The sequence below is a fragment of the Schistocerca cancellata genome, chromosome 9, assembly GCF_023864275.1.
Source record: "Schistocerca cancellata isolate TAMUIC-IGC-003103 chromosome 9, iqSchCanc2.1, whole genome shotgun sequence".
NCBI lineage: Eukaryota > Metazoa > Arthropoda > Insecta > Orthoptera > Acrididae > Schistocerca > Schistocerca cancellata.
Genome location: NC_064634.1, coordinates 488964248 through 488991279, shown reverse-complemented (window position 1 = coordinate 488991279; position 27032 = coordinate 488964248).

Below are 27032 nucleotides of genomic sequence, written 5' to 3'. Positions count from 1 at the left end.
TTTTGTAGATATTATTTATTTAGATCATAGCATCAGTCAGATAAAAATTACTATTGGCACAGAGTACATAAATATAATTGTTTAGTATGGAGCTATTCCAGGTATTCTTTTACAGTATAATAGCAGTTGGTCATTAAAAATTTGAATACTGCTTCTTTAAATGAAGACAATTTTTTTATTTCTTTTATCTTTACCGGTAGTTTGTTATACAATCTACTTCCTTGTATGTTTGTTTGTTTCTGTGCCAAAGCCTTGTTAACTCTTTTTATATGAATGTCATTGCACTTTCTTGTGTTGTAAGTATGTAGATCCGAGTTGGATTGGAAATTGTTAATATTTCGTTTTATATTAATTACGCTTTTCTGTATATAGAGGCACGGTAGGGGTAGAATATTCAGCTGTTTAAATAATTGCTCTGAAGGAGTTAGCCTTGAACTGTTGGTAATTATTCTAACAGCTCGTTTTTGTAGAGTGAAGATGGTTTTGAGATTTTTCTTACTATGACCCCAGAAGATGAGGCCATAGGTAATAGCAGAATGTATATAAGCAAAGTAAACAGCTCTGCTACATTCCCTACTACATACAAAGCTAATAACGCGTAAAGCAAAGCAAGCAGAGCTTAACTTATGTGAGAGATACAGGATATGGGATTTCCAGTCTAAATTTTCATCTATATGTACACCTAAGAATTTTGTGGTAGCAACTCTCACAATTTCTTTATTTTGTATTCTGAGATCTAGATCAGAGTGTGACTTTGCTTTCCTGTAATGGATATAATTAGTTTTAGAGATATTCATGGTTAATTTGTTCACTTCAAACCAATTTTGCAAATATTCTATAACTCTGGTTGCAGATGTTGGCAATACCCGGTTTATGTCAGTTACTACAATGTTTGTGTCATCCGCAAACAGGGTTATATGAGTACCATTTACTGGAATCTTGATATCATTTATGTAAAGAAGAAATAGGAGAGCTCCTAGAACACTCCCCTGCAGTACCCCTATTGGCACAGTCTGAATATCCGATCTGTAAACAATACTTTGGTTTTTACTGTTTGTTGTTGCAATTTCTACTACCTGTTTCCTATTATGGAGATATGACTGAAACCACTTTTTAGCTACTCCTCGTATACCAACATATTCTAATTTGTCTAGCAGGATATCATGTTGGACAGTATCGAATGCCTTTGAGACGTCCAAATTTATTCCTGTTGTACTGTTGTTCTTATCTAGCCCCGTTACAATATTTTCAATGAATTGGGTGATGGCTGACTCTGTACTCATTCCTTTGCGGAAGCCATGTTGGTTTACAGACAATAGATTGAATTTCTCGAGGTAATTTCTAATTCTGTTTTTCATGACTGTCTCTATTACTTTTTAAAATACCGATAATAAAGCTATTGGTCTATAGTTTCCCACTTCATGTATATTGCCCTTTTTATACAATGGTTTTACTTTTGCAATTTTTAATTGTTGTGGAAAGACGCCTTCTGAAAATGATATGTTTATGATGTGTGAGAGTGGGTCTGATATGACACTAGCACATCTCATCATGACTGAGAAAGGTATCTCGTCAATCCCTGAGGACATTTTATTCTTCATTGTTTTTATTATTTGATTAACTTCCAATTTGTTTGTGGGAGGTAGCAATAATGAATTCACACTTTGTTCTTCTGGGATTGATGTTCTACTAATCTTAGGACAATTTTTATGCAGATTGATTGGACTATTTATGAAGTAGTCATTAACGTAATTTGCTAAAGTACAATTTCTGACTAGCACACCTTGATCATCTTTTAAAACAAAGTCATCTGGATTTCTAACATTTTTGCTTGGGCCTATTTCTTTTTTTACTACATTCCATATAGCTTTTGATTTGTATGCTGACCCAGCAATTACACTGTCATTGTGCATTGTCTTGGCTTTTTTGATCACCTTCCTGTAAATTTTCTTGTATGTCTTAACATAATCTGTGAAGTGTTCATCTTTGTTATCTTTTTTGAGTTGACTGATATGTTTTAGTGTTTGACTAGATACTCTAATAGCAGGTGTTATCCACTGGCTTGTGTTCCTAGGCATGACACTGATCTTTGTGAGCTTTTTTGGGAAACACATCTCAAATAGGGACATGAATGTACTAGAAAAAACATTGAAAGATTCCTCGGTTGTAGTTTGTGCAAAGACATCTTCCCAGATTTCATTAGCTAACAACTGGAACAACTGGATGGAAGTATTTACTTTTTCTGTATAGAAGTGCCTTTTGTATCCCCACTTATATTTTACTGCCTTGGGGATAGAGTAATTTATGTATCTTAATAGTGTATTGTGATCTGAAAGACCTAAGTTTACGTTTAGCGGCTCAGTGATACCATTCTCCATATTGGAGAAAATATTGTCTAAAGGAGAAGATGACAGTTCTGTTTTCTGGTGGCATCTATAAAGAGTGGTTTCATGTGGAAGCTGCTGAGTATACTCAAAAGCTGTATTTTTTCATCACTTTGAATTAACAGGTTAATATTAAAATCTCCACATAAAAATAATTTCACTTCATTACTATAAAAAGTGTTTAATGCTGCTTCTATTTTTTTTGAAGAATATGTTTTTGTCACCCATTGGAGATCTATATACTGTAATGACAACTAGTTTTTCACTCTTCTCCTCAGTTTTTAACTCTATGGCACATGATTCAAAATGTTTTTCCATATTTAGATGGTCCAATTCTGTTTTCACTTTGAACTGCAGTCCTACTCTAGAGTAAATGCATACCCCACCATTTTTAAAAATACTTCGGCAATAATGTGTGGCTAAATTAAACTTGTTTATATTTATGAGACTTAATTCACTAGCCTTGCACCAGTGTTCAGATAAACAAATACAAGAGACATCAGCAAGATTATTTAAAGCTACTTCTAGACCTAGTACTTTGTTTCTGAGGCATTGAATATTCTGACACATTATCCTGACTGTTTTGCAAGTATTTTTTCTTTTGTCATTACCTGGTAATGTGCTGCTTTTTCCATAGTAGTTGTGACTTATCTGCAAATTTTCTTGCTGATTTGTCACAATCTTTTCCATTTCTTTGTCTGAAGCCATAAAAAATCCTTATTTAATGATGTAGATGTACCTTGTATTTGACTCCTCCTTAGGCAGTGTTGTGTTGCTGCAGCTGTTGGTGATGGTTTTGTTGCTGCTGCTACTGTTGTTGTTGGTTCAGTTGCTGCTGCTGTTGTTGCTGCTGGTGCTTCTGTGGCCGGAGGTGGTGGTGGTGGTACTGACAGGATTCTTCGTGCTGTTGGTTCAGTAGTAGGTTCCTCTGTTGGGACACCTCAGGCATTGCTTGTTTCACCCATGGGCTCTGCTTTTGCAGCATCTCCCAGTGCATCCAATGCAATGGAACTGCCTTCACAGAAGGATGAATAGTGGGTGGTAACGCATTCCCGTCATTCGAGGTGGAGGCTTACCATCTGGCTTCATCCATTCACCCTGTGAAGAGAAGGGGAGAAGGAGTGGTTTCCTAGTTGTCAGGTTCTCCAACCTCAGGCACATTACAGAGGCCATTAGGCAGGTAGCATTCAGGGCATGAAAGAGAAGTGTCTGCCTGGGCACCTCATCCAAGAGGTGGGGGAGGCCTTGACTGCTGCTATTGAGTGTGCAGGGTGCAGTCGTATGCAAATTGTGGCTCACATTGGCAGCAATGATGCCTGTTGCATGGGTTCTGAAGCCATCCTGCTGAAACTGCTGGCCTCTCACACAGGGACACAGGGTGCAAGTATAGCTCACAGTGAGCAGCATTGTGCCTTGAGAATCAGGGATCTTTAGTTTGAAGCCATGCAGAGGGTCCAACCAAAGTTTCATTGACTCTGTTATGGTCTTGGCTGAAGATTTCTGGACCTGCATTATCGGATGAAGAATTGTAGGACTTTCCTTGATACAATTGTATGAAAAATACTGAAAGGCTAATAAAAATATTCTATTCTATTCACTACACAAAGGAAGCAGTTACTTAAGTAGCAGAGTGTCTGTGGAGTGTAGATGGTTTTTTTTAGGCTAGACAGTAGTTTTCAGTACTCTGATGAACACTTGCTGGTTGATACGCAAAAAGGAAAGTGAGACCATGTTCAACACAGTAGTTTTAGCTACTCTCATGAGCACTGACTGGTCAATATGCAGACAGGAAAGTGGGACCATGTTCAGAATAAAGACAGTTTGACTGTCAAAATTTTATCAGCAAATCGTCAAAGTATTGACATCTCGTGGAAATCGGGTTTTCTGCCGGATATCAGTGTCTTCCAAACACGATATTTCGATGTCATTACTTGACGTCTTCATCAGGTGTTCCCTGAGACTTGCAACAGGGAACACCTGATGAAGACGTCAAGTAATGATGTCGAAATATCGTGTTTGGAAGACGCTGATATCCAGCAGAAAACCCGATTTCCACAAGATGCCATCAAATCACCGGGAAAGTCTAAGAAATTACTGTCAAAGTGTTCATAACAAGATAACTGAATTTACTGCCTTCCATGAAACTTCTTGCACTCAAATGATTCTTGGGACTGACAGTTGGCTGAAACATGAAGCAGAAAGCTCTGAGATATTTAGTGATTCATGGAATTATATCAAAAAAGCAGATTAAATTCCATAGGAGGGGGTATGTTCATTGCAATTGTCAAAAATACCGTCCCTCCTGAGACTGGATTTGACTGTGACAGTGATGATACCTGATCGTATATAGCAGATCCAAGTGAAATCAAGTTAATTGCTGAATGTTTTTACCAGCCACCTGATTTTGCTGTGATTGTTTTAGAGTCATTGACATAAAGTCTTTGGTTAGTAGTGTAGAAATACCACGGTCATACAATATTAGTTGGAGGCGACTTTAACTTACTGCCTGCAGACTGGAACATCTATGGATTCATTGCACAGGTTACAGACAGGCAGTCTTGAGCAGAAAATTCAACAGTTGAAGTTGCAGTGGAAGTATTTAAGATCTTGTAGCTACAAACAGGTCTAATCTAACCAATAGCATCAGTACAGAAACAGGAACTAGTGACCATGATGTCATAGTAGCAACTCTGATTACTAAAGTTAATATATCAGTCAAGAATGCTAGGAGATTATTTCTGCTAGAAAGAGCAAATACTCATTTGTTAACATGACAAAGAACTGACATCATTTAGTTCCAATAAAATGGATGTAAAGGAAGTATGGGAAAAGTTTGAATGGACTGTAAATCATACTCTGGAGAAGTATGTGCCAAGCAAGTGGATTAAGGATGGAAAAGATCCACAGTGATTTAACATCATTCAGCAAATCATGGTGAAGAAGACACATGCTCTTTGTTCAAAAAGAGGATGCACAAATGACAACAGACAAAAGTTAATAGAAATTCATGCATTTGTATAAATATTGATGAGTGGAGCTGACAACTACTACTCTGGAGAAGTATGTGCCAAGCAAGTGGATTAAGGATGGAAAAGATCCACAGTGATTTAACAACAAAATTCAAATCATGCTAAAGAAGACACATGCTCTTGGTTCAAAAGAGGATGCACAAATGACAACAGACAAAAGTTGGTAGAAATTCATGCATCTGTATAAAGATTGATGGGTGGAGCTTACAACAACTACTCCTGTTATACCTTAGCAATAGATCTTGCTGAGAACCTAAGAAAATTCTGGTCACACATAAAATCGCAAAGTGGGTCTGGTGTGACAGTAGAAGACAACAAAAGTAATGCTCAAGTTTAAGATTTTGCATTTATGAAATTGTTCATGTCAGAGAATCATGCAAACATAATGTCATTTGACCATCACACAAATCTTTGTATGCAAGTGCAACAAAATCTTTGGACTGGTAAATGGAAAGTGTTTGGTACTATGTTTTGCTGTGGGCATGTCTGTGGGGAACTGTGCATAGTAAACCTTTTTCAGTCTGTCTGAAATGAATAATCTTAACAAATACTCTATTCCAGTCATTCAAGACTGTCAAATTTTCATTATTAATTCCTCAATTTCTTCATGTAATTTATTCCCTCATAATGGTGTATTCAGAAATAGCATGCCTGTCTGGATAGTACTGTTACACCTGAATATAGCTACCTGGTTGTCAGCCGAAATACCGTGGCTAGAAGTTGACATCATCCAGCTGTAAACCCAAAAACTCATAGAATACACATTACACCAGGACAACTTTGAGCTACTATTTGATGAGAGTTAGTTATTAACTCAGTTTCTCATGCTTCCTTTTTTATGTACAACAATGTCTATATCTATACTGTGCAAACCACTATGGAGACCATGTGCATTGTACCACACATTAGATTTTCGTAGTTCCATTTGCATTTGGAGCACAGGAAGGGTGTTGCTAGAATGCTTCCATGTCTACTGCAATTAGTTTAATGTTGTCTTTGTAACCCATTCAGGAGCAGTAGATTGTTGTTGTTGTTGTTGTGGTCTTCAGTCCTGAGACTGGTTTGATGCAGCTCTCCATGCTACTCTATCCTGTGCAAGCTTCTTCATCTCCCAGTACCTACTGCAACCTACATCCTTCTGAATCTGCTTAGTGTATTCATCTCTTGGTCTCCCTCTACGATTTTTACCCTCCACGCTGCCCTCCAATACTAAATTGGTGATCGCTTGATGCCTCAACACATGTCCTACCAACCTATCCCTTCTTCTAGTCAAGTTGTGCCACAAACTTCTCTTCTCCCCAATCCTATTCAATACATCCTCATTAGTTATGTGATCTACCCATCTAATCTTCAGCATTCTTCTGTAGTACCACATTTCGAAAGCTTATATTCTCTTCTTGTCCAAACTATTTATCGTCCATGTTTCACTTCCATACATGGCTACACTCCATACAAATGAGCAGTAGATTACGAGTTTCAATATATTCACAAATGCCACATGTAACATTGGTTCATGAAGCTTTGTAAGAATGCTTCCATGTGACAGTTTGCCTCTATCTTAGAGTATCTGACAGTTCAGGTTACTCAGCATCTCTGTGGTGCTGTACTATGTGAGAAAACAAACCTGTGATCATTCAGGCTGCCTTTCTTGGTATACATTCAGTATTTCGTATTGCTCCCATACACTTCAGCAATATTCTATGATTAAGATATTACCACGAATGAAATTTAACAATCAATCAAACCTTTTGTGTATGGGTGTAACTTGTTGTTTCTTCCTACCACTGGGCATGGTTTTTCATTATATTATGGCCAAAAGAGGGGCTAACTCAACTGCAAATCCTACATAGAATCTGATGGTGGTTCCATCAGCCCCTGCAGCTTAATTCAGTTAAGTTGTAGCAGTCTCAGCTGATTCTCAGTGCCACTGATACTATATGTATATCACTCATCTTTGATGTGATTGAGAATTAATCTTGGGCTATAATCTTGATTTTTCTTTATGAGGGAACATTTCAGAAAAAGAGGTGAGCATTTATGCTTTCCTTTGCCACCTACAATTTTTCTTGAATCATCTGTTGACAATAACTTGGATGTCATTTGCATACAACCACAACTCAATAAAATTCTGCCGTGATAGTTACTGAATGCTTCTCACATTACATTTTGACAGCCAAATGCATTTTGTTTACTATCTCTTCATCTCTATAGCAATGCTTCCTTTTACACATACTGGGCAATAATTGCTGTTTCTTTCAATGATCTTTTTATAGAGACTGTATAGTGTGGAGGGTCCACAAGATCTCCTTGAGATATTGCCTCTTTATCTAATTTATTGACATTAAATCCTTATATTTCTTTTGTTACACTTTATGCTTTGGTAATCATTATTGGTGCAACAGCCTCGTGGTCACTGATAGCAGTTTCAATGTGGGCTCCTCACATAGTTCAACTTTCTTGGTTGCCATGGGATCCAGTATATTTCCGTGTTGAATGAGCTTCCAAACAATCTTTTCTAGGCAGTAGGAAAGCTCTATTAGGATTAGATGAGACCATTCAACAAAAAGCAAAGCAGAAGTGTTGAGATGTCATTAGGCACACACAGAAAGAAAGAAAACTTGCATTCAGAGTAATACATCTACGAGTTAGATTAAAACACATATGAGTGCATGCAAGCACTCTCCCCCCCGCCCCCCCCCCCCCCAACCCTCCCACACACACAGACACAAGCATTTTGGCAGATGGGCTGGTTGCAGAGTGAGTAGTGTTGGGTGGGGTGGGTAGAGGGAGAGGGAGGCACAGAGAGGGATTGGCAGAGGGTGGCTAGTGGCTCAGAGTGAGGCAGCCCGGGCTAGGTATATGGGCTAGGCATGAGATGCATGATTGTAGGAACCAGTGGGGAACAGAGCAAACTGAAGGTGATGTGGTGATGTTAATTGGGAGGGGCTGACAGAATGGAGGAAAGGCAAACTATTGGGTGGAGGGTGTGAGAAAAGTGGTTTACCCTGAGATTGAAGGGTGATTAAAGGAACAGCAGATGTATTGTGAGGATAGCTCCCACCTGCATAGCTCAGAGAAGCTGTTGGTAGAGGGAGGGCTGCAGATGGCTCTGGATGCGAAGCAGCTATTGGAACTGAGCATGTTGTGCTCAGCTGAATGTTGTGCCATTGGATGGTCAACTTTGTTCCTGGAAACAGTTTTGCAGTGGCCATTCATCCTAGCAACAGTTGGTTGTTAGCCATACCAACATGAAAAACTGTGTGGTGTTTGCAGCAGAGTTTGTATATGATAGGGCTGCTTTCAAAGGTGGCCCACCCTCTGATGGGGTAGGATAAGCCTATGACAAGACTGGAGTAGGAGATGCTGAGTGGATGGGCTGTGCAAGTCTTGCACCTGCATCTGCCACAGGGATAGGATCCCCATGGCAAGGAGTTGCAAATGGACTAGTATGGACTAGGATGTTGTAAAGATTCAGTGGGAAACGGAACACCACTTTAGGAGAGGCATGAATGATCTTGGGTAGGATGTCCCTCATTTCAGGGCATGATGAACCACAATCAAAGCCCTAGGGAAGTTGTTCCAGTCCAGGGCTATATTTGGTGACAAGTGGAGTGCTCCTTTGTAGCTGATTCTTGTAGGTGGAGGGAGGATTAAGAGTATGTGATGGTATAAGACGGGAAATGTGTATGTGGACTAGGTCTGGGGTGGTGGTGCCGGTTTGTGAAGGCCTTCATGAGGCCTTCACCATACTGGGCAAGGGTGTTATTGTCACTGCAGATATGTAGTCCAAGGGTGGCTGGGCTGTATGGGAGAGATGTTTTGGTGTGGAAAGAAAGAGTGGCAGCTGTCAAAATGTAGGTGTTGTTGATGGTTAGTTAATGTGGACAGAGGTGTGGATGGGGCAATCGGAGAGATTGAGGTCAATGTCCAAGAGAGTGGTGCATTTGGTAAAGGAGGACCAGGTGAAACAGATGGGAGAGAAGGTGTTGAGGTTATGTACGAGTGTGGATAAGGTGTCTTGAACCTGAGTCCAGATCATGTAGATATCATCAATTAACGTGAACCATACAAGGAGAGGCTAGGAATGTGTCCTCTACACCTATATCTACATGATTACTCTGAAATGCACAGTTAAGTGTCAGGAAAAGGGTCATATAACCACCTTTAAACTACTTCTCTACATTACACTATCACATAGCACTTGGGAAAAATGAACACTTAAATCTTTCTGTGCGAGCTCTGATTTCTCTTATTTTATTATGATGACCATTTCTCCCTATGTAGGTGGGCACCAACAAATTATTTTCACACTCCAAGGAGATAGTTGGTGCCTGAAATTTCACATGAACATCATGCTGCAGTGGAAAACACCTTTGTTTTAATGACTGCCACCCAATTTGTGTATCATGTCCATGTCACACTCTTCTTCATTTTGTGATAATACAAAATGAGCTGTCCTTCTCTGAACTTTCTTGATGTCCTCTGTCAGTCTTACGTGATCAGGAACTTACACTGCACAGAATTACTCCAGAAGAGGGCTGACAAGCAAAGCAGTCTCTTTAGTAGATCTGTGATATTTTCTAAGTGTTCTGCCAATGAATCACAGTCTTTGGTTTGCTTTCCCAACAACATTATCTATGTAATTGTTCCAGTTTATGTTATTTGTAAGTATTTAGTTGTGTTTAAGGCGTTTATAGTTGTGTGATGTGTCACGTAACTGAAATTTAGTGGATTTTTTTTAGTGCTCATGTGGATGACTTCAAACTTTTCATGATTTAGAGACAATTGTCACTTTTTACACTGTTCAGATGTCTTGTCTACATAAATTTACAAGTCATTTTGATCATCTGTTGACATTACATGACAGTGTCATTTGTAAGCAATCTAAGAGGGCTGCTTAGATTGGCTACTAAATCATTTATGTAGACCAGGAACAATAGAGGGCCTATTACACTTTCTTGAAGAGTGTCAAACTTCTGTTTTGCTTGATGACTTTCCACAGTTGTTACAAACTTTTACCTTTCTGATGGTAAATCATGAATCCAGTCACACAACTGAGCTGATATTCTACACACATACACACACAATATAATTGAAAGTCACAGTGTCAAAAGCCTTCTGGAAATCTAAAAATATGGAATCAATTTGATGTCCCTTGTTGACAGCACTCATTACTTTGTGAGTGGAAAGAGATATTTCTGTTTCCATCCTGGATTTTCCATTACCTGTTTCACAAGAATGATGTTTTCTGAATCTGTGTTGGCTATTTGTCAATAAATTATTTTCTTCTAGTGATTCATAATGTTTAAGCACAGTACTCTATGTGATCAAAAGTACCTGTACACCCCCAAAAACATATGTTTTTAATATTGGGTGCATTTTGCTGCCACCTACTGCTAGGTACTCCATATCAATGACATCAGTAGTCATTAGACATTGTGAGAGAGCAGAATGGGGTGCTCCGCGGAACTATGGACTTCGAACATAGTCAGGTGATTGGCTGTCACTTGTGTCACATGTCTGTATGTGAGATTTCCACACTCCTAAACATCCCTAGGTCCACTGTTTCCGATGTGATAGTGAAGTGGAAATGTGAAGGGACACATACAGTGCAAAAACATACGAGCCGACCTCATCTGTTGACTGATAGAGACTGCCAACAGTTGAAGAGGGTCGTAATGTGTAATAGGCAGACATCTATCCATACCATCACACAGGAATTCCAAACTGCATCATGATCCACTGCAAGTACTATGACAGTTAGGTGGTAGGTGAGCAGCTGCTCATAAGCAACACATCATGCCAGTAAATGCCAAACGACACCTTGTTTGGTGTAATGAGCGTAAACATTGAACGAGTGAACAGTGGAAAATTGTTGTGTAGAGCGACAAATGCTGGTACACAATGTGACAATCCGATGGCAGGGTGTGGCTATGGCAAATGCCGGGTGAACATCATCTGCCAGCATGTATAGTGTCAACAGTAAAATTCGGAGGCAGGGGTGTTTTCATGTGGTCATGTTTTTCAAGGAGGGGCTTGTGTGGCACTATCACAGCACATGCCTAAATTGATGTTTTAAGCATCTTCTTGCTTCCCACTGCTGAAGAGCAATTTGGGGATGTCAATTGCATCTTTCAACACAATTGAGCACCTATTCATAATGCACGGCCTGTGGTGGAGTGGTTACACAACAATAACATCCCTGTGATGGACTGGCCTGCACAAAGTCTTGACCTGAATCCTACAGAACATCTTTGGGATATTTTGGAACACAGACTTCATGCCAGACCTCACTGACTGACATCGATACCTCTCCTCAGTGCAGCACTCTGTGAAGAAAGGGCTACCATTCCCCAAGAAACCTTCCAGCACCTGATTGAATGTATGCCTGTAAGAGTGGAAGCTGTCATCAGCGCTAAGGGTGGGCCAACACCATATTGAGTTCTAGCAGTACTGATGGAGGGTGCTACGAAATTGTAAGTAATTTTCAGCCAGGAGTCCAGATACTTTTGATCACATAGTGTATATGATCCAAAGTCCTACTGCAAATTGACGTTAGTGGTATGGGTCTGCAATTCAGTGGATTACTCCTATTTTCTTTCTTGGATATTGTTGTGACTTGTGTAACTTTCCATTCTTTGGATAGGGATCATTCTATGAGATAACTGTTGTATATGTTTGCTAAGTATGGAGCTATTGTATCAGCATACTCTGAAATGAAACCTGACTGGTGTAAAATCTGTTCCAGAAGCCTTGCCTTTCTTAAGTGTTTTAAGCTGCTTTGCTACGCTGAGGATATCTACTTCTAAGTTACTCATGTTGTTAAGAGGTAAAGTATGTTTTCACAACCATGTTCTAGTGGACTTCTGAACTAGCTGTTCAAAATAATTTTCTGAGAATGCAGCCAGTATGATTTATGATGATATTTTATGCTTACCGCTGACTTTAAACATATACTTTTGCCAATATATCAAGTGTACATTGGAGTCACCACCAACTACAGTTGTATGAGTGGGGTATCTATTTGAAAGACACTCAAATTTTCTTTCAACTGTTCAGCAACTGTATCATCTGAGTTGGAGGGTTGATAAAAGGAACCAGTTATTAAGTTATTCTGGTTGTCAAGTATAACCCCTATCCCTACTAACTCACAGGAACTATCCACTTCAATTTCATACAAGGTAAGCTACTTCTGACAGCAATAAATATTGCAGCACAAACTGTATTTAATCTGTCATTGGTAGGTAATGAAAACCTCATAATTCCCTCTGACTGTGAAAATCTCATAATTCCAGTAGTGTGTAACTCCATTATCAAAGGTAGATTTGAAAATGCATGGATAAAGGGCTTCCACATTAACATAAGTCTTCCTCTCCATAATGGATTCTGACAAGCATAATTTTATGGACACAGAATGCCCTTCTCTTCCCCTGATCTCAGGATTGTTTCAAAAAGCCATTCATAGTGTCACTCACATTTTAACATGGAGTTCAAACCATGGTGCTTGTTACCATTATTCATACATTGGGGTCAACTGTCTCTACCAATACCAGATGTCAATTTCATCACACAATGTAATGATGATGTGGTGTGTGATGTTATTATGCATACAAATTGAGAGGGAACAGAACACTGACAATATTTCTTTTGTATCTACATTTGTTTATGGAATGTAAGTAGTGGTAACATACTAATCTGTAGCACAGTCTAAGCTCTAGCTTAGGTAGGAAGGTCTGTGAGTTGATAAAGCCAACAATATGGTGAAATACTGATGCGTAACATAGTCTGAAGTCTAGTTAGGTTGAAAGGTGATAGTTTGCTTGTGTGTTGGCAAAGTGGTATTGTACAATCACTTAATCCAGTCACTTACCTACATTCATGACACATGATTTCAGAGATCACACATTCATATAGTTCACATGCCCCCTTATAGAGGCCACCTTGGATTCTCTCGTGAGCTGCCAAAAAACCAGTATTATTTAAGCAATCACAAATGTGTGCTCAGCCTATTCTGTAACCTGTATTACTGTTGTCCATTCAATGTGTTCAGTGCTACGCACAATCTGTACTTCATTGTATCTTATGTTGCCTCTATAAAATACTATATTCTATAAATTGTGTTTATTCTTCCTATAACATTGTTGAAGTTGTTGCCTTACCATTACACGCTTAGCTACTGGGCCACAATTGAATGAATTGGCCTCAAAATCTAGGTGCATATATATATAAAGAAGTCTTCAGTCCTGAGATTAGAGATATTTCTTACCTTCTCCTTCCTTCAAGTGTACCGTAGATCAATTCTGGACAACTCATCATACCTAACATCTCAACAAAAGAAACTTCAGTCCTACAGGCTCACATTATCAGAACAGATCATTAATCTTTCTTTGGAACACCTGTCTCCCCTGAATGTTACCATTCACTTTATGAGAATTATCTATACTACTAAGCGAGTACCCTGCAACTAGTTGCAGGTTGGCCATGTAATATTTTTTGTTTCCAAATTTTACCTTATTACCTGTTAGGCATTTTATATCACTGGGTAAGTTATCAAATATTTTTGTTGTAGCATTGTGCCCCCCCCCCTCCCCACCTACCTTTTTTGTGTTAAATGCAACTGTATTGCAAAGTAATGAGTGCCATTTTTCCTTGCGGTACTGCAGTTATGTACATCACTGTTCCTTTGAAAATGCAGTGCATTGTTTATAACAAACTTCATAAGGGGATAAATATTCCATTACGCAGTAGTTGGAATGACCATCTCCTTCAAAAGATGTCTATATGATGATCATGAGTAAGCATCATAAACAAGTTTTTGATCCATGAAGAGTTTCTTTCTAAAATATGAGTTATGCAAGAACGTTATTTCATATGACATTGTTTAATGAAAATATGTGAACTTATGTTTTGCCTCTCCCCACGATCTTCAATGATTTTAAGTGCAAATGTGGCTGAACTAAGTTGTTTTAGAAGTTACAAAATGTAATTTTTCTAGTTTAAATTCTCTTCAGTATGGGCACCTAAGAATTCTGAAGTTTCCATCACTCTGTTTATTATATCCTCACCATGTGTTTCACTTACCTTTAGTGAATATGTTGTGTCTTTTTAAAATTGAGGGTGAGACCACATGCAGAAAACCAGTCAATACTACTTTCAAGGACCTTGCTTACCATTTCTTCTGTTGCTGTATGTATGCTCTGATTTATTACAATACTAGTGTCATCTGCAAAAATAATTAATTTTGTTTGTTGTATATTAAACTGAAGATTCAGTATTCCAGAATGAGAGCATTTAGTAACTTCCAAAAAACTTCACACATTATTTCACACCTTTATGAAACTTTTTTTCACTGACACCTGTCAAAAAATTATGAAAGGAAAAAAGTTTTATCACTTACTACGTCTTCACTGTTCATGAAGTAAAACTCCTGCATCAGACATGAAGTTTTAATTTATTACTTCTGTGGTGTCACAACCAGACACCACACTTGCTAGGTGGTAGCCTTTAAATCGGCCGCGGTCCGTTAGTATACGTTGGACCCGCGTGTCGCCACTATCAGTGATTGCAGACCGAGCGCCGCCACATGGCAGGTCTAGAGAGACTTCCTAGCACTCGCCCCAGTGGTACAACCGACTTTGCTAGTGATGGTTCACTGTCAAAATACACTCTCATTTGCCGAGACGATAGTTAGCATAGCCTTCAGCTACGTCATTTGATACGACCTAGAAAGGCCATTGATGCTGTAAAACATATACCGTCAAGAGTGACGTTCACCATTTATGGATTAAAGTTAAGTATTCCACCAGCTATGTCAGTTTTTTCTACAGTCTAATTTCCTTGACCTGTTCCAGACCTCACACCAGCCTGTGTGAGCTAAAACGCGTGCCTTTCAGCTTCCTCTCAAAACCGGGTTGGCTCTCTTGCCAATCCACAACAACTTCTTTACTACTAACTCTGTTTATAACATACTTTGCAGATATATATATATATATATATATATATATATATATATATATATATAGGGAAACATTCCACATGGGAAAAATATATCTAAAAACAGGCACAAGACATATGTGCGGATGGATATGTGTGTGTGTGTGCGAGTGTATATCTGTCCTTTTTCCCCCTAAGGTAAGTCTTTCCGCTCCCGGGATTGGAATGGCTCCTTACCCTCTCCCTTAAAACCCACATCCTTTCGTCTTTCCCTCTCCTTCCCTCTTTCCTGAAGAAGCAACCGTTGGTTGCGAAAGCTTGAATTTTGTGTGTATGTTTGTGTTTGTTTGTGTGTCTATCAACATACCAGTGCTTTCGTTTGGTAAGTTACATCATCTTTGCTTTTAGATATGTTTTATTATTCATATTCTTTTTCTTTTAATATGTTCTACATTTTATGTAAATGAGCAGCCTATGAAGCCTTACACCTTGAATAATAAATAAATGGATATCATCTTTAGCTCAGCAACATTGTTGCCCTATTATGACAGAGATCTCATAAATTAAAAGGGAAACCATATTTTGGAAAAATGGAAGCAATTAAAAAAGTGACAAAAATTGAAGAGGAGGTGTAAAAATAAAAAGTAGTCAGACATAATTAGTTTCTATGAGCTAACGAAGGCAAGGACAGGTTAATTAATAAAACATACACAACATGAAGCAAAGGCCTTTACAAATGTCTGCTTGTGCCTGTGCATGTGCGGATGGACGTGTGTGTGTGCGAGTGTATACCTGTCCTTTTTTCTCCCTAAGGTAAGTCTTTCTGCTCCCGGGATTGGAATGACTCCTTACCGTCACCCTTAAAACCCATATCCTTTCGTCTTTCCCTCTCCTTCCCTCTTTCCTGATGAAGCAACCGTTGGTTGCGAAAACTTGAATTTTGTGTGTATGTTTGTGTGTCTATCAACCTGCCAGCGCTTTCGTTTGGTAAGTCACATCATCTTTGTTTTATCACTAAATGCTCCTGCATAATTACGTCATTGTATGACATATAGTTCAGGAAATATGATGTCATAAACACTGAGATGCATGAAATGATAGCTTTTACTTAAAATAGTGCTTAGTGACTTCCAACAAACTTTAAAACTTTTCTAAACTTCTTCTCATGTGCATGCTTAACATAAAATAGTTAACACATTAACTCATTTTTAAGGTAATCAGATATTTGGAGCTGTTTTAGGCAGGGGATTTTGGTTCTTTAGAAAACTGGGGAGTTATCAGTCCTCTGTTAGATTTCAAGGATACTCATATATCCAGCAAAGACTGTTCAGCTATATACTTTAGCTGATCAGTTGCAAAGTTTTGTGGTTGGCAGAGCTTTTATTGTCTTCATTCTCAGTTTGTGTCACATATTGGATTCTACCCACAAAATACTACTAGAATCTCCTTCCAGTGTGGGGTATGGTATTTAGGGAGGCTAACATGAAATAAGATATGGTGGTGCCCATTATCAAAACAAAAATGACTTGTATTTTCTTCTCACAAACATATATATATATATATATATATATATATATATATATATATATATATATATATATATATATCTGCTTGCTGGTGCCACTTCTTGTCATCCATTGATCTCTACACCTGTTAGATAATTTTTATTTGTCTGAGTTTTTATCTTGTCTGTTGTGAGCCAGTTGTAAGCTTGGAGCACTATACTCCTGGCAGTGTGTTTGCAGTCTTTATATGTATTCTTGTATTAACATCAAAGTCTTTGAAGAGCCTTCCAGTGTCTTTGGTAAACCATTTATGCAGATCAAGAACTGGAACAGGTGAAGCACCCAGTCTTGCAGGACACCATATTTAATTTTTCCTCACTTCAAATTTAATTTTATTCCTGTAGTATAATTTTGTTGTTCTTTGCTCATCCAGCAGGTCTCTACAGATTGTAGGATATCATTCGTGCATGAGCACACACACACACACACACACACACACACACACACACACAGAGAGAGAGAGAGAGAGAGAGAGAGAGAGAGAGAGAGAGAGGAGAGAGAGAGCTGCAAGTTACATACAATATCAAAATATATTTCAGTACTAGAATAAATTAGTTCAATTTGCTCTTTCCTAAGCAGCACTAGCAGTTTTTGCATATACTTGCCTCAAGTCTGTTGTGCTTCATGTGGTCTAAAAATTCTGTCATAGAACAGAAGCACTGATCTAATAAGAATGTCCTTAAGGATTTGTAAAACAGTGAAAATGAGGAAATAACTTTTATTTCATAGGGTAGACCATAGTACATTTGTATAGCATTACTTCTAATGAAGCTTTTAAAGGCTTTTGTCCTTACTCACTGGACATGGAGTTTGTCTTTTTGCCTGGTATCATTTTCATGTACATTGAAGTTATTATTTCTTTCTTTTAAATTCTTAGTAATGTAATAGATGATACTACAAACTATTACTTGTATGCAGATGACATCAGTTTAAGTGTTACAGTGCCTATGAACAATAACATCAATAACATAAGTAACTCTACCTCACTCAAGGTAGATATACTTTCTGACTGGTGCAGTGCTAATAGCCTGTCTATGAACATAAATAAAACACAGGAATTAAACATTTCTTATAACAATAGAATCACCTTAGAGACAGTCCCTGTAAAGTTTCTTGGCATTGTTTTGCAAAATAATTTGGGCTGGCAGGCACATGTGAATTATTTAACACCAAAAATTTCTACAGGAATATTTATGCTCAGAAAATTACAAGCAACAGTAGATAAGAAAATTTTGCTTTCTGTCTATTATAGTTATATTCACTCTCATTTGACATATGGGAAAATCTTGTGGGGAAATAATTGCTACTCAAAATGCTTATTTACAGCCCAGAAAAAAGCTGTCAGACTGATATGTTAAGTTCCACCTAGAACTCATTGTAAAGAATTATTTAGTTAACTTAGTATTATGACCTTGCCATGTATATATATATTTCAATGTCTCTTGTACATTAAAAAGAACTTTTCTAGTTTTGATCTGAATTCTGATGTACATCGTTATAACACACACCACTGTAATGATGTAAGAAAAGACTACTGCTCATATACCAAAACTCTAAACAGTTTCAAACACACATCTGTAAAGCTATTTAATAAACTACCAGAGTCAGTTAAGAGTCTGAAGCTGAAAAAATTTAAGATATTTGAAAGAACTTTATTAATTCAAAATTGTTTTTATACAATGGAAGATTTCTGTGAGCATAATTTCTAACATAGATTAATTATTTGTGTATTTATTGTCATTGTTGTTTGTACATTTATTGACGTTGCTTATACAAGCTTTTCATCTATGTAAATGTTTTGTTTTTTGGCAATAAAAATCAATCAATCAATCATTTCTTATACATTTGCAAATTTCCAGAATAGAAATGGTGGTGAGGAGTGGGACGATTGAAGGCATCTGAAAAAGGTGCCTACGGGAATCTGTTTTGTTGTGCTTTGTTCTTATAGCTCTTTTTTTGGTCAAGAAGATGATTGAACTAGCTGTTGTGCTACTCCAGAATACAAATTGAAAATTTGAAGTTTGTGGTAAGTTCCTAGAGGACCAAACTACTGAGGTCATCTGTCCCTAGGCCTACACACTACTTAATCTAACTTAAACTAACTTATGCTAAGGACAACACACACACCCATGCCCGAGAGAGGAATCGAACCTCCGACAGGGGAAGCCACGTGAACCGCGGCAAGGTGCCTCAAACCTTATGCAGCCCCAGAATACAATCCCATACTATAGAATGCTATGAAACTGGGCAAAATATGCAATTTGAACAATATGGAAGCTTGCTTTACGTGCAGGTAGATGTAGGTTGTAGCATATTTTCTTCAGCACCCCCTTTTAAACTGAAATATAGAACAGTTGTTTTGGAGATATTTACTATTAGCTTATTTCCTCCAAACCACTCATTTATTTATGTTAACTTTTGTAGGGGTTTTTCCTGGCAGAAGGATACTAGTGTCATGTGCAAAAAATTTAGTATTTATTTGTGATTCATTGCATCGGTCTAGGATACTTATGTACAGATGGAAAAGAGTAGGCCCAAGGATGGATCCTTGAGGTTCTTCATCTTTCGTTATTCCTGCATCAGTAAAATATATTCTAGTGCTATCATTTAGTTCCTGTGTTTTTATGATTCTGATTTCTTAAGTATGAGGAGAACCAGTTTAATGCAGTGCCTCTAATGTCATATTCTGTGGTCCATGATGTCAAAAGCTTTGCTTGCATCTAAGAAAATACCAGCAGCATTTTGTTTTTTGTTTAGTACTTCCAGAGCATTTTGTGAAAAATTTTAGATGGCACTAGTCATGGATTTATTTTTCTGGTAACCATGCTGGGTATCAGTGATTTTGTTCTTGTCCAGGAATTTCATTAATTTATTATACATGATTCTTTCATTGAGTTTAGCAAAACATGATACTAATGAGACTTGTCGATAGCTTTCCAAATTTGTTTTCTTATCTTTTTTATGAACAGAGATCACTTAGTCAATTTTAAGACAGCCAGGAAAGGTTCCTGTTGAGAAGGTTGAGTTGATTATCATTGGAAAGGGGTGTCACAATGTTTATAATACATTCGTTTATGATAAAGTCTGGAATACCACCAGTTCATGATGACATCTTTTAAGGGTTTTTGCTATGTGAATGACTTCATTCAGAGTTGTTTTATAGAGATAGATCGAGTTGAGACTAGAATTTACTTTCCTACATTGATTGTTTGGGCTATCTCTCTTATTACTAATTATAATACCAGAGGAGGAAAGTTGCTACTCACCATATAGCGGAGAGGCTGAGTCGTGATAGGCACAACAAAAAGATTCACAGAAAAGCTTTTGGCCATTAAGACCTTTGTCAGCAGTAGACACTCATACACACACGCACACACACACACCCACTCAGGTAAACACAACTTGCACACACATCTGCAGTCTCAGAGTGCTGAAACCACACTTTGTGTGCGAGTCAGCATCTCCACTATGTTGAGTAGCAACTTTCCTCCTCTGGTATTGTTACACTTCATCCTGGATTTTCCATTGTTTGATTACTGATTATAAGAGTTTTTGTATTGTCTGGATAGTACTGCCTGAAGTTTACTTTACAGATTGCTTTGCTTTTATTTTCTGACTCGAAAATGAACTTATCATTAGTCATTATTTTTGACTGAGATATGATTTTTCTATTTAACTGAATCTATTTTGTAATGTAACTGTTAAGGATTAGGGATGTGTTGTGGCTTTTTCTGTAACTGAGCAATTCTCATTTTGCATTGCTTGAGATTTTTATGCCTCTTGTTAGTCATGTCTCTGCTTTTAGATTTGTGTTCCTTACCAGCTGTGTTTTGAAAGGAAATGCTGTTTCAAAATAATAATTAAAAATATCAGAGAACCTTTTACATTTTTTGTTGGTGTCATGCATCTGAGAAATTTCTTCCCACCTTTCCTTTGATAATAAGTGATTGGGCATTTCTACAGTCTGTGAGCAGAACCTTCTTGCAGTCACAGTTCTTTTATGGTTTTGGCTGGAAAGTAAATAGCTTGTGAGGGTTGCCACTTGGGCTTCACAGTCACTAAAGTTTGTGTTTACACAATCTGCACTATAGGTTGTGTTAAAACTATGGTCCATAGTATGACAGAATTTGTTGTAATTCTTATTGAGGTTGTTGTTGTTTGTTTTAAAGTGAAAGTATCTATTAGGCTGAGCAACAGTTCTTTTCTCCTGCTAGTTGCAAGAAAGTCAATGTTGAAATCCCCACATAGTACTACTGATTTCTTGCCTAAATGTATCCTATTTAGTATATTTCAGGTTTATTGATAAATGCCTCAGAGTTCCCTTTTGGAAAGCAATAGGTATACATGACAACTGTGCACCACTGACTTCTACAACTCTTCCTTCAAAGTCTGCTTCTGCATTGAGGCACTGAAAAATGTCAATAATTTTGTATTTCAATGCACTCTTGATCCATTAAAACAGTAGCACTTCCATTTCTACAATTTCTTCTACAGAAGTAATTTGGAAGTGTGAAGCTTGGTACTGAAAATGAAGCAGTCTGATCTGCCTGTAACCAGTGCTCTGAGAGACATAAAATGCCAAGATGAAATTCCGTACTTAGTGAGTTTGTGCAATCTCAAACTACTTTCACCATCGGAACTTTTTTTTCAGAATTCAAATTAAGCTGTCCTTGAAGGGTTATTGATAGAAAAATGGTGCAGTACTATCTTATAAGCTACTTCTCAACTTATTAAACGTTTCTGAGACAACAGAAAGGATGAAGAGATCACTTGCTCACATCATTTTTTATAAATGGGTATGTGGCAACTATAATGGCAACAACATTGAATTTTGGAAATAACCAAATCAAGTGTGATTGATTTTTGGACAGGCAAGACTTGCCTATGTAAATGGACTGAGGTGTGGAACTTTTTGGTGAGTTCTCTAACGCTCTGATCTTTCAGGTTGATGTTACCTGATGTACTAATGTGCTTGTTAATAAAGTGGTTAGGCCCTACTGTGTGTTTAAATGGTGTTGATTGTACTTAGTTCCTTCCACCTATGCCAGTTAACAAATGGTATGAAACTACTGTGTACTTCAGTCTTTCTGGGAATGTTCCATGACTCATTAATGGTACAGCAGCAATAAAGACCCTCTGTCATTGGGTTGCTGAGTATGAATGTAGATGTAGAACTGAAACTACTTATTGATTGCACAAGATCTGCTTGTTTTATATTCATTTCAGACATATTTTCTACAAGCAGCTGACCGAGAAGAACACCAGTCTGTTGCTGAGCAGATTACATCTTTCAAAGATTGAAGCATATTGAAACAGTGCATAACAAAGAAACCCAAACCATAGGGCATCAATGTATGGATTCATGCAGGCACCTCAGGATGTTTACATACAGGTACATTTGAAGTTCAGAAGGTAGGAGCAGAAAAGAAATGGTAGTTTAATGTTTGTACAGATATTATCCTGAGACTTTGTGATAGCATCCAACATAAAAACTAAAAAGTATTTTTCAATAATGTATGCACAATTATTCCTCTACTTGAGGAACTTAAGAAAATTTGCTACAAGTATATGTGGAGAGAATAGGTTCCACAGAGCTCTATATGTGGTGCTTTCTCAAAAGGGGCTGAGGAAGAAAAGCAAACAGGTTTCCAGCAGAAAAGATCGAAAATATACATATTGGTATGAAGATTCTGTTGTACATATGGCTTCAGCAATCACTGGTAGTGAACTTCAGGACGCTGCAAAATGATGGAGCAATAAAGAGAAGTAAGTTACAGTACTGATATTACTTGACTACATTCTGTTGTTTATTACAACTGACTAGGTGTTGACAAAGCAAAACGAGGATAATGGAATGTAGTCGAATTAAGTCGGGTGATGTTGAGGGTATTAGATTAGGAAATGAGACACTTGAAGTAGTAAAGGAGTTTTGCTATTTGGGGAGCAAAATGACTGATGATGATCGAAGTAGAGAGGATATAAAATGTAGACTGGCAATGGCAAGGAAAGCGTTTCTGAAGAAGAGAAATTTGTTAACATCGAGTATAGATTTAAGTGTCAGGAAGTCATTTCTGAAAGTATTTGTATGGAGTGTAGCCATGTATGGAAGTGAAACATGGACGGTAAATAGTTTGGACAAGAAGAGAATAGAAGCTTTCGAAATGTGGTGCTACAGAAGAATGCTGAAGATTAGATGGGTAGATCACATAACTAATGAGGAAGTATTGAATAGGATTGGGGAGAAGAGAAGTTTGTGGTATAACTTGACCAGAAGAAGGGATCGTTTGGTAGGGCATGTTCTGAGGCATCAAGGGATCACCAATTTAGTATTGGAGGGCAGAGTGGAGGGTAAACATCGTAGGGGGAGACCAAGAGATGAATACACTAAGCAGATTCAGAAGGATGTAGGTTGCAGTGGGTACTGGGAGATGAAGAAGCTTGCACAGGATAAGAGTAGCATGGAGAGCTGCATCAAACCAGTCTCTGGACTGAAGACTACAGCAACAAATAGGTGTTGACCATGATAGATCAGTATTTAGCAATGCAAAAGTGAAATTGGTATCACAATGAATGTTGGTACCCACCAAACATTTTTTTCGTTTTTTTGGACTTGTTTGTTGTAAATTGCTTTTTTAAACATACGGGAAGGAAAATAAATGTACCACTACTCAAATCACCTGGGGAGAGAGGACGGTTCTCATTGGGGAAGCAGTCTAGAAAGAGAAAGGAAAAGTCTGACTCCATCTACGGTAAAAGAAACTCACTGTTGGTCAGCAGTTGACACCAGATGAAATACAGTAATATGAAGGGGGTCACTGGCCAAAATTGACATGTGTAAGAATCCGTGTTGTCATGATGAAATACGATATGTAATTACAAATTCATTTGTATCAAATGTACAGAACCTTTGCGCTTGATTGTTTCGAAGATTTTTACACCAAAATATGGAGTAACCATTTTCGTGGAAGTAAGTTTCATCCCGTAAGGTTCACTGTAATTCACTTCATAAAAAGTTATGATGTTACCATTTGAAAATTACCAATAATGTTGTTTGTTTTTATGTAACTGACAGTAAGAGAAAATTAATCACTCATTTACTTTTATTGTTTCTCGTGTTAATTCGTGCATGTAAGTGCTAAAACGCTATCTGTTATCACACGATGGGCCTGAACGTCGCCGCAAGTCTATAAAACCGAACTTTTCTGCGAATGCATGTCATTATTATATCGGTTTTATGTAATGTAGATGTGCACGCTACTTTAACATAACTTTTTTCCTCGACTAAACAGAACATTTCACTAACTAAACAGAACAATTCACTAACATTGATACTTTTCCTAAATTCGCAAACTTCTGCGAAATGCGAATGGTTGTTCGATGCAGAATATCGATCGTATGGACAGGTATACATAATATCGATATAGTTGATTTTAGTTGCGTAGGAAGTGCTGCCACAAAGCGGATAGCTTGTTAACTACTAAAGCATGCGAGAAGCGACGTACCCGGCCTCAACACTATTTGGAGTGGACTACGTTTAGCGTTCCTCGAAGGTTAGTGCCGAGAAAGCGACTGTGGTCTGAGGATCGTGTTCGTTTTTGTCTGCTGACTCAAGAAAGAGAGACACTTTCAGATGCGAGAGAAGTGGACCTGTAATATGACGCCCCATCGAAAGGCGCAGCGGAAACCTGTGAAGCGCTATTATTTTGTGTATAAATTCACGATGTAATAAGTATTTCACGTATGACTGTGTTCTGATTTTTGTGTAGCTAAAAATCCTTCCAGTATTTAGGAACGTTTTGTGGACTCTCAAGTGCACTTTTCGATGTTAGTATTTCACTCTTGGTAATGTGAAGTTAAAGTCAGCGAAGCATTGAATTTTATTAGGATTTTGAACAAGAAACTGGAGACGAAAGAGAGAGATCTTTATTTGGTGGCAAAACAAAAAGGCTTAATTCGGATGTTTTCCTCCAATCGATTCATGCCGTCGTCCTGGGTCAAGAACCAACATTGAAAAGGAATATTTACCAATTTTTGCTACGTAATGGTAGATATGTGACAAAGACACAATCTCGGACGAACAAGGATTCTTTCCAATGTCTTAGACATTCGTTACTACATGTGGCTGGGGGCTTTGATGCATTTTAAATTGGCAGTTGCACTTCAAACATTCCAACGCTCTAGAATTGCTCTTGCAGTACTGCACAGCTGGCACAAAAGAAAACAACGTAGTAACCTCAGTACGGTACTTACTTCTAGATTTCTTGTAACAGTGATTGCGGAACCTTTTGAAAGCTAATTTCATCAAAAATCTCACTCTCTGTCCTAAATAGCATGCAATTTTCAGTCAACTGCAGGCTGACACAACACTAAGAACTTCACGAGTTATTCATCAACAATTGTCGCAAGTCCAAAATCTGCATCAAATGATTTGGAGCTTTGTTAGTTTCTATCACACTTCCACGAGTAGCGAATATTACTGAATGAATGGAATTCTGTTGTACTGACTCATCTGCGACGTTTTAATGACAGCATTCTCACTGAGTGTCCTCCGGAATGTTAGTTTTAGCGTCTTTGAATATAAGAAATATGTGTGGACAAAAACTGCAAATGTACTTAGAATACGATAGAACATATGTACACACAAACGCGAACATAAAACGTGTGTCCCATGATGATACAGTAATGAATTCAAGTTTATTTTAAAAGCAAAGCAGTAGGTTATGTACATAAAACATAACGACCTTAGGTTCTAAATTGCATCGATATAGAAAAATTGTAGTTGAGTTGCCTCATACATTCACATGTCTGGCGGCATCAAACGACGAAGAGTTACCAAAACAAAATGAGACCTAGGGTAAATATAAGACATAGCTGTATGCTCAGGTTCAGAGGGATTTGTCCAACACGCAAGTAGAGGCAGTCGATGCATGTCTCTTTCTCAGCATGTGCTCAAAAGGGACCGCATTCTATCTAGAGAGGGAATTAAACATGCTAGCTGGCCCAGTGATGAAGTTGCAGCTGCAGGTGAAATATGTCCGTGTAGCTGGACGGTGGGCACGGCTATATTGGTGGTAGGCAATAGAAACCTCATAACTCCATTTTGTTGGATTTTACACGAGAAGCAGAGAGGTTTCTTAAAAAATATTATAAAGTGATAGAGATGAAGTTGCTGCATGGTTAGCTATGTAGTAGACACCGAGTTATTTACGTATTAGAGAAAACTATGCATTTTCCAAATCTCACTTTGATAGTGGAGTTAATGGTTACTGGAATTTCAAGGTTTTCACGGACAGATGAAGGTACGAGGTTTCCATTGCCTACCATCGACATTTTATTCAAGAAGCGGGAGACACCGGAGCGTGCATCAGCGAGGCTCTAGCACAGAGGTCGTCAAATATTTTTGCTCAGGAGCCAATACTAACCTTGTTAGGCGGCACCACGTGCTGCATCCCCATCTGCATTGTATTTCGCAAGCTACCTAACGGTGTCTGGCGGAGGGTACTTCTGGTACCGCTAATTTATCGCCCTTCCCTGTTTCACTTGCGAATGGCGCGCGGGAAGAAATGATTGTCGTTAAGCCCCTCTATTAGCTCTGATTTCTCGAATTTTCTAGTGGTAGTCATTTCGTGAGATGTATGTGAGAGGAAGTAATACGTTGTCCGACACTGCTTGGAAAATGCTGTCGTGGAATTTCGATAATATATCTCTTCCTAATGCCCAACGCCTCTCTTGTAACGTCTGCAAATGGAGTTAGTCGAGCATCTCTGTAACACTCTTACGCCGACTAAACGACCCTGTGTCGAAACGCGCCGCTCCTTGTTGGATCTTCTCAATTTCGTCTATCAGTCCTACCTGGTAAGGATCCCATATTGATGAACAATACTCAAGAGTCGGTCGAACAAGCGCCTTATAAGCCACTTCCTTCGTGGATCAGTTTCCCGAAGATTCTTCCTATGAATCTAAGTCAGCTGTTTCTCCTACTATTTGTTTTATGTTGTCATTCCGCTTATGATCGCTTTGGATAGATACTCCAAGACATTTTACGGTAAATACTGTTTCCAACAGTTTTGTCGTCAGTAGTGTAGTTGTGAAAGTAGTGGTTTTATTTTCCCATGTATGCG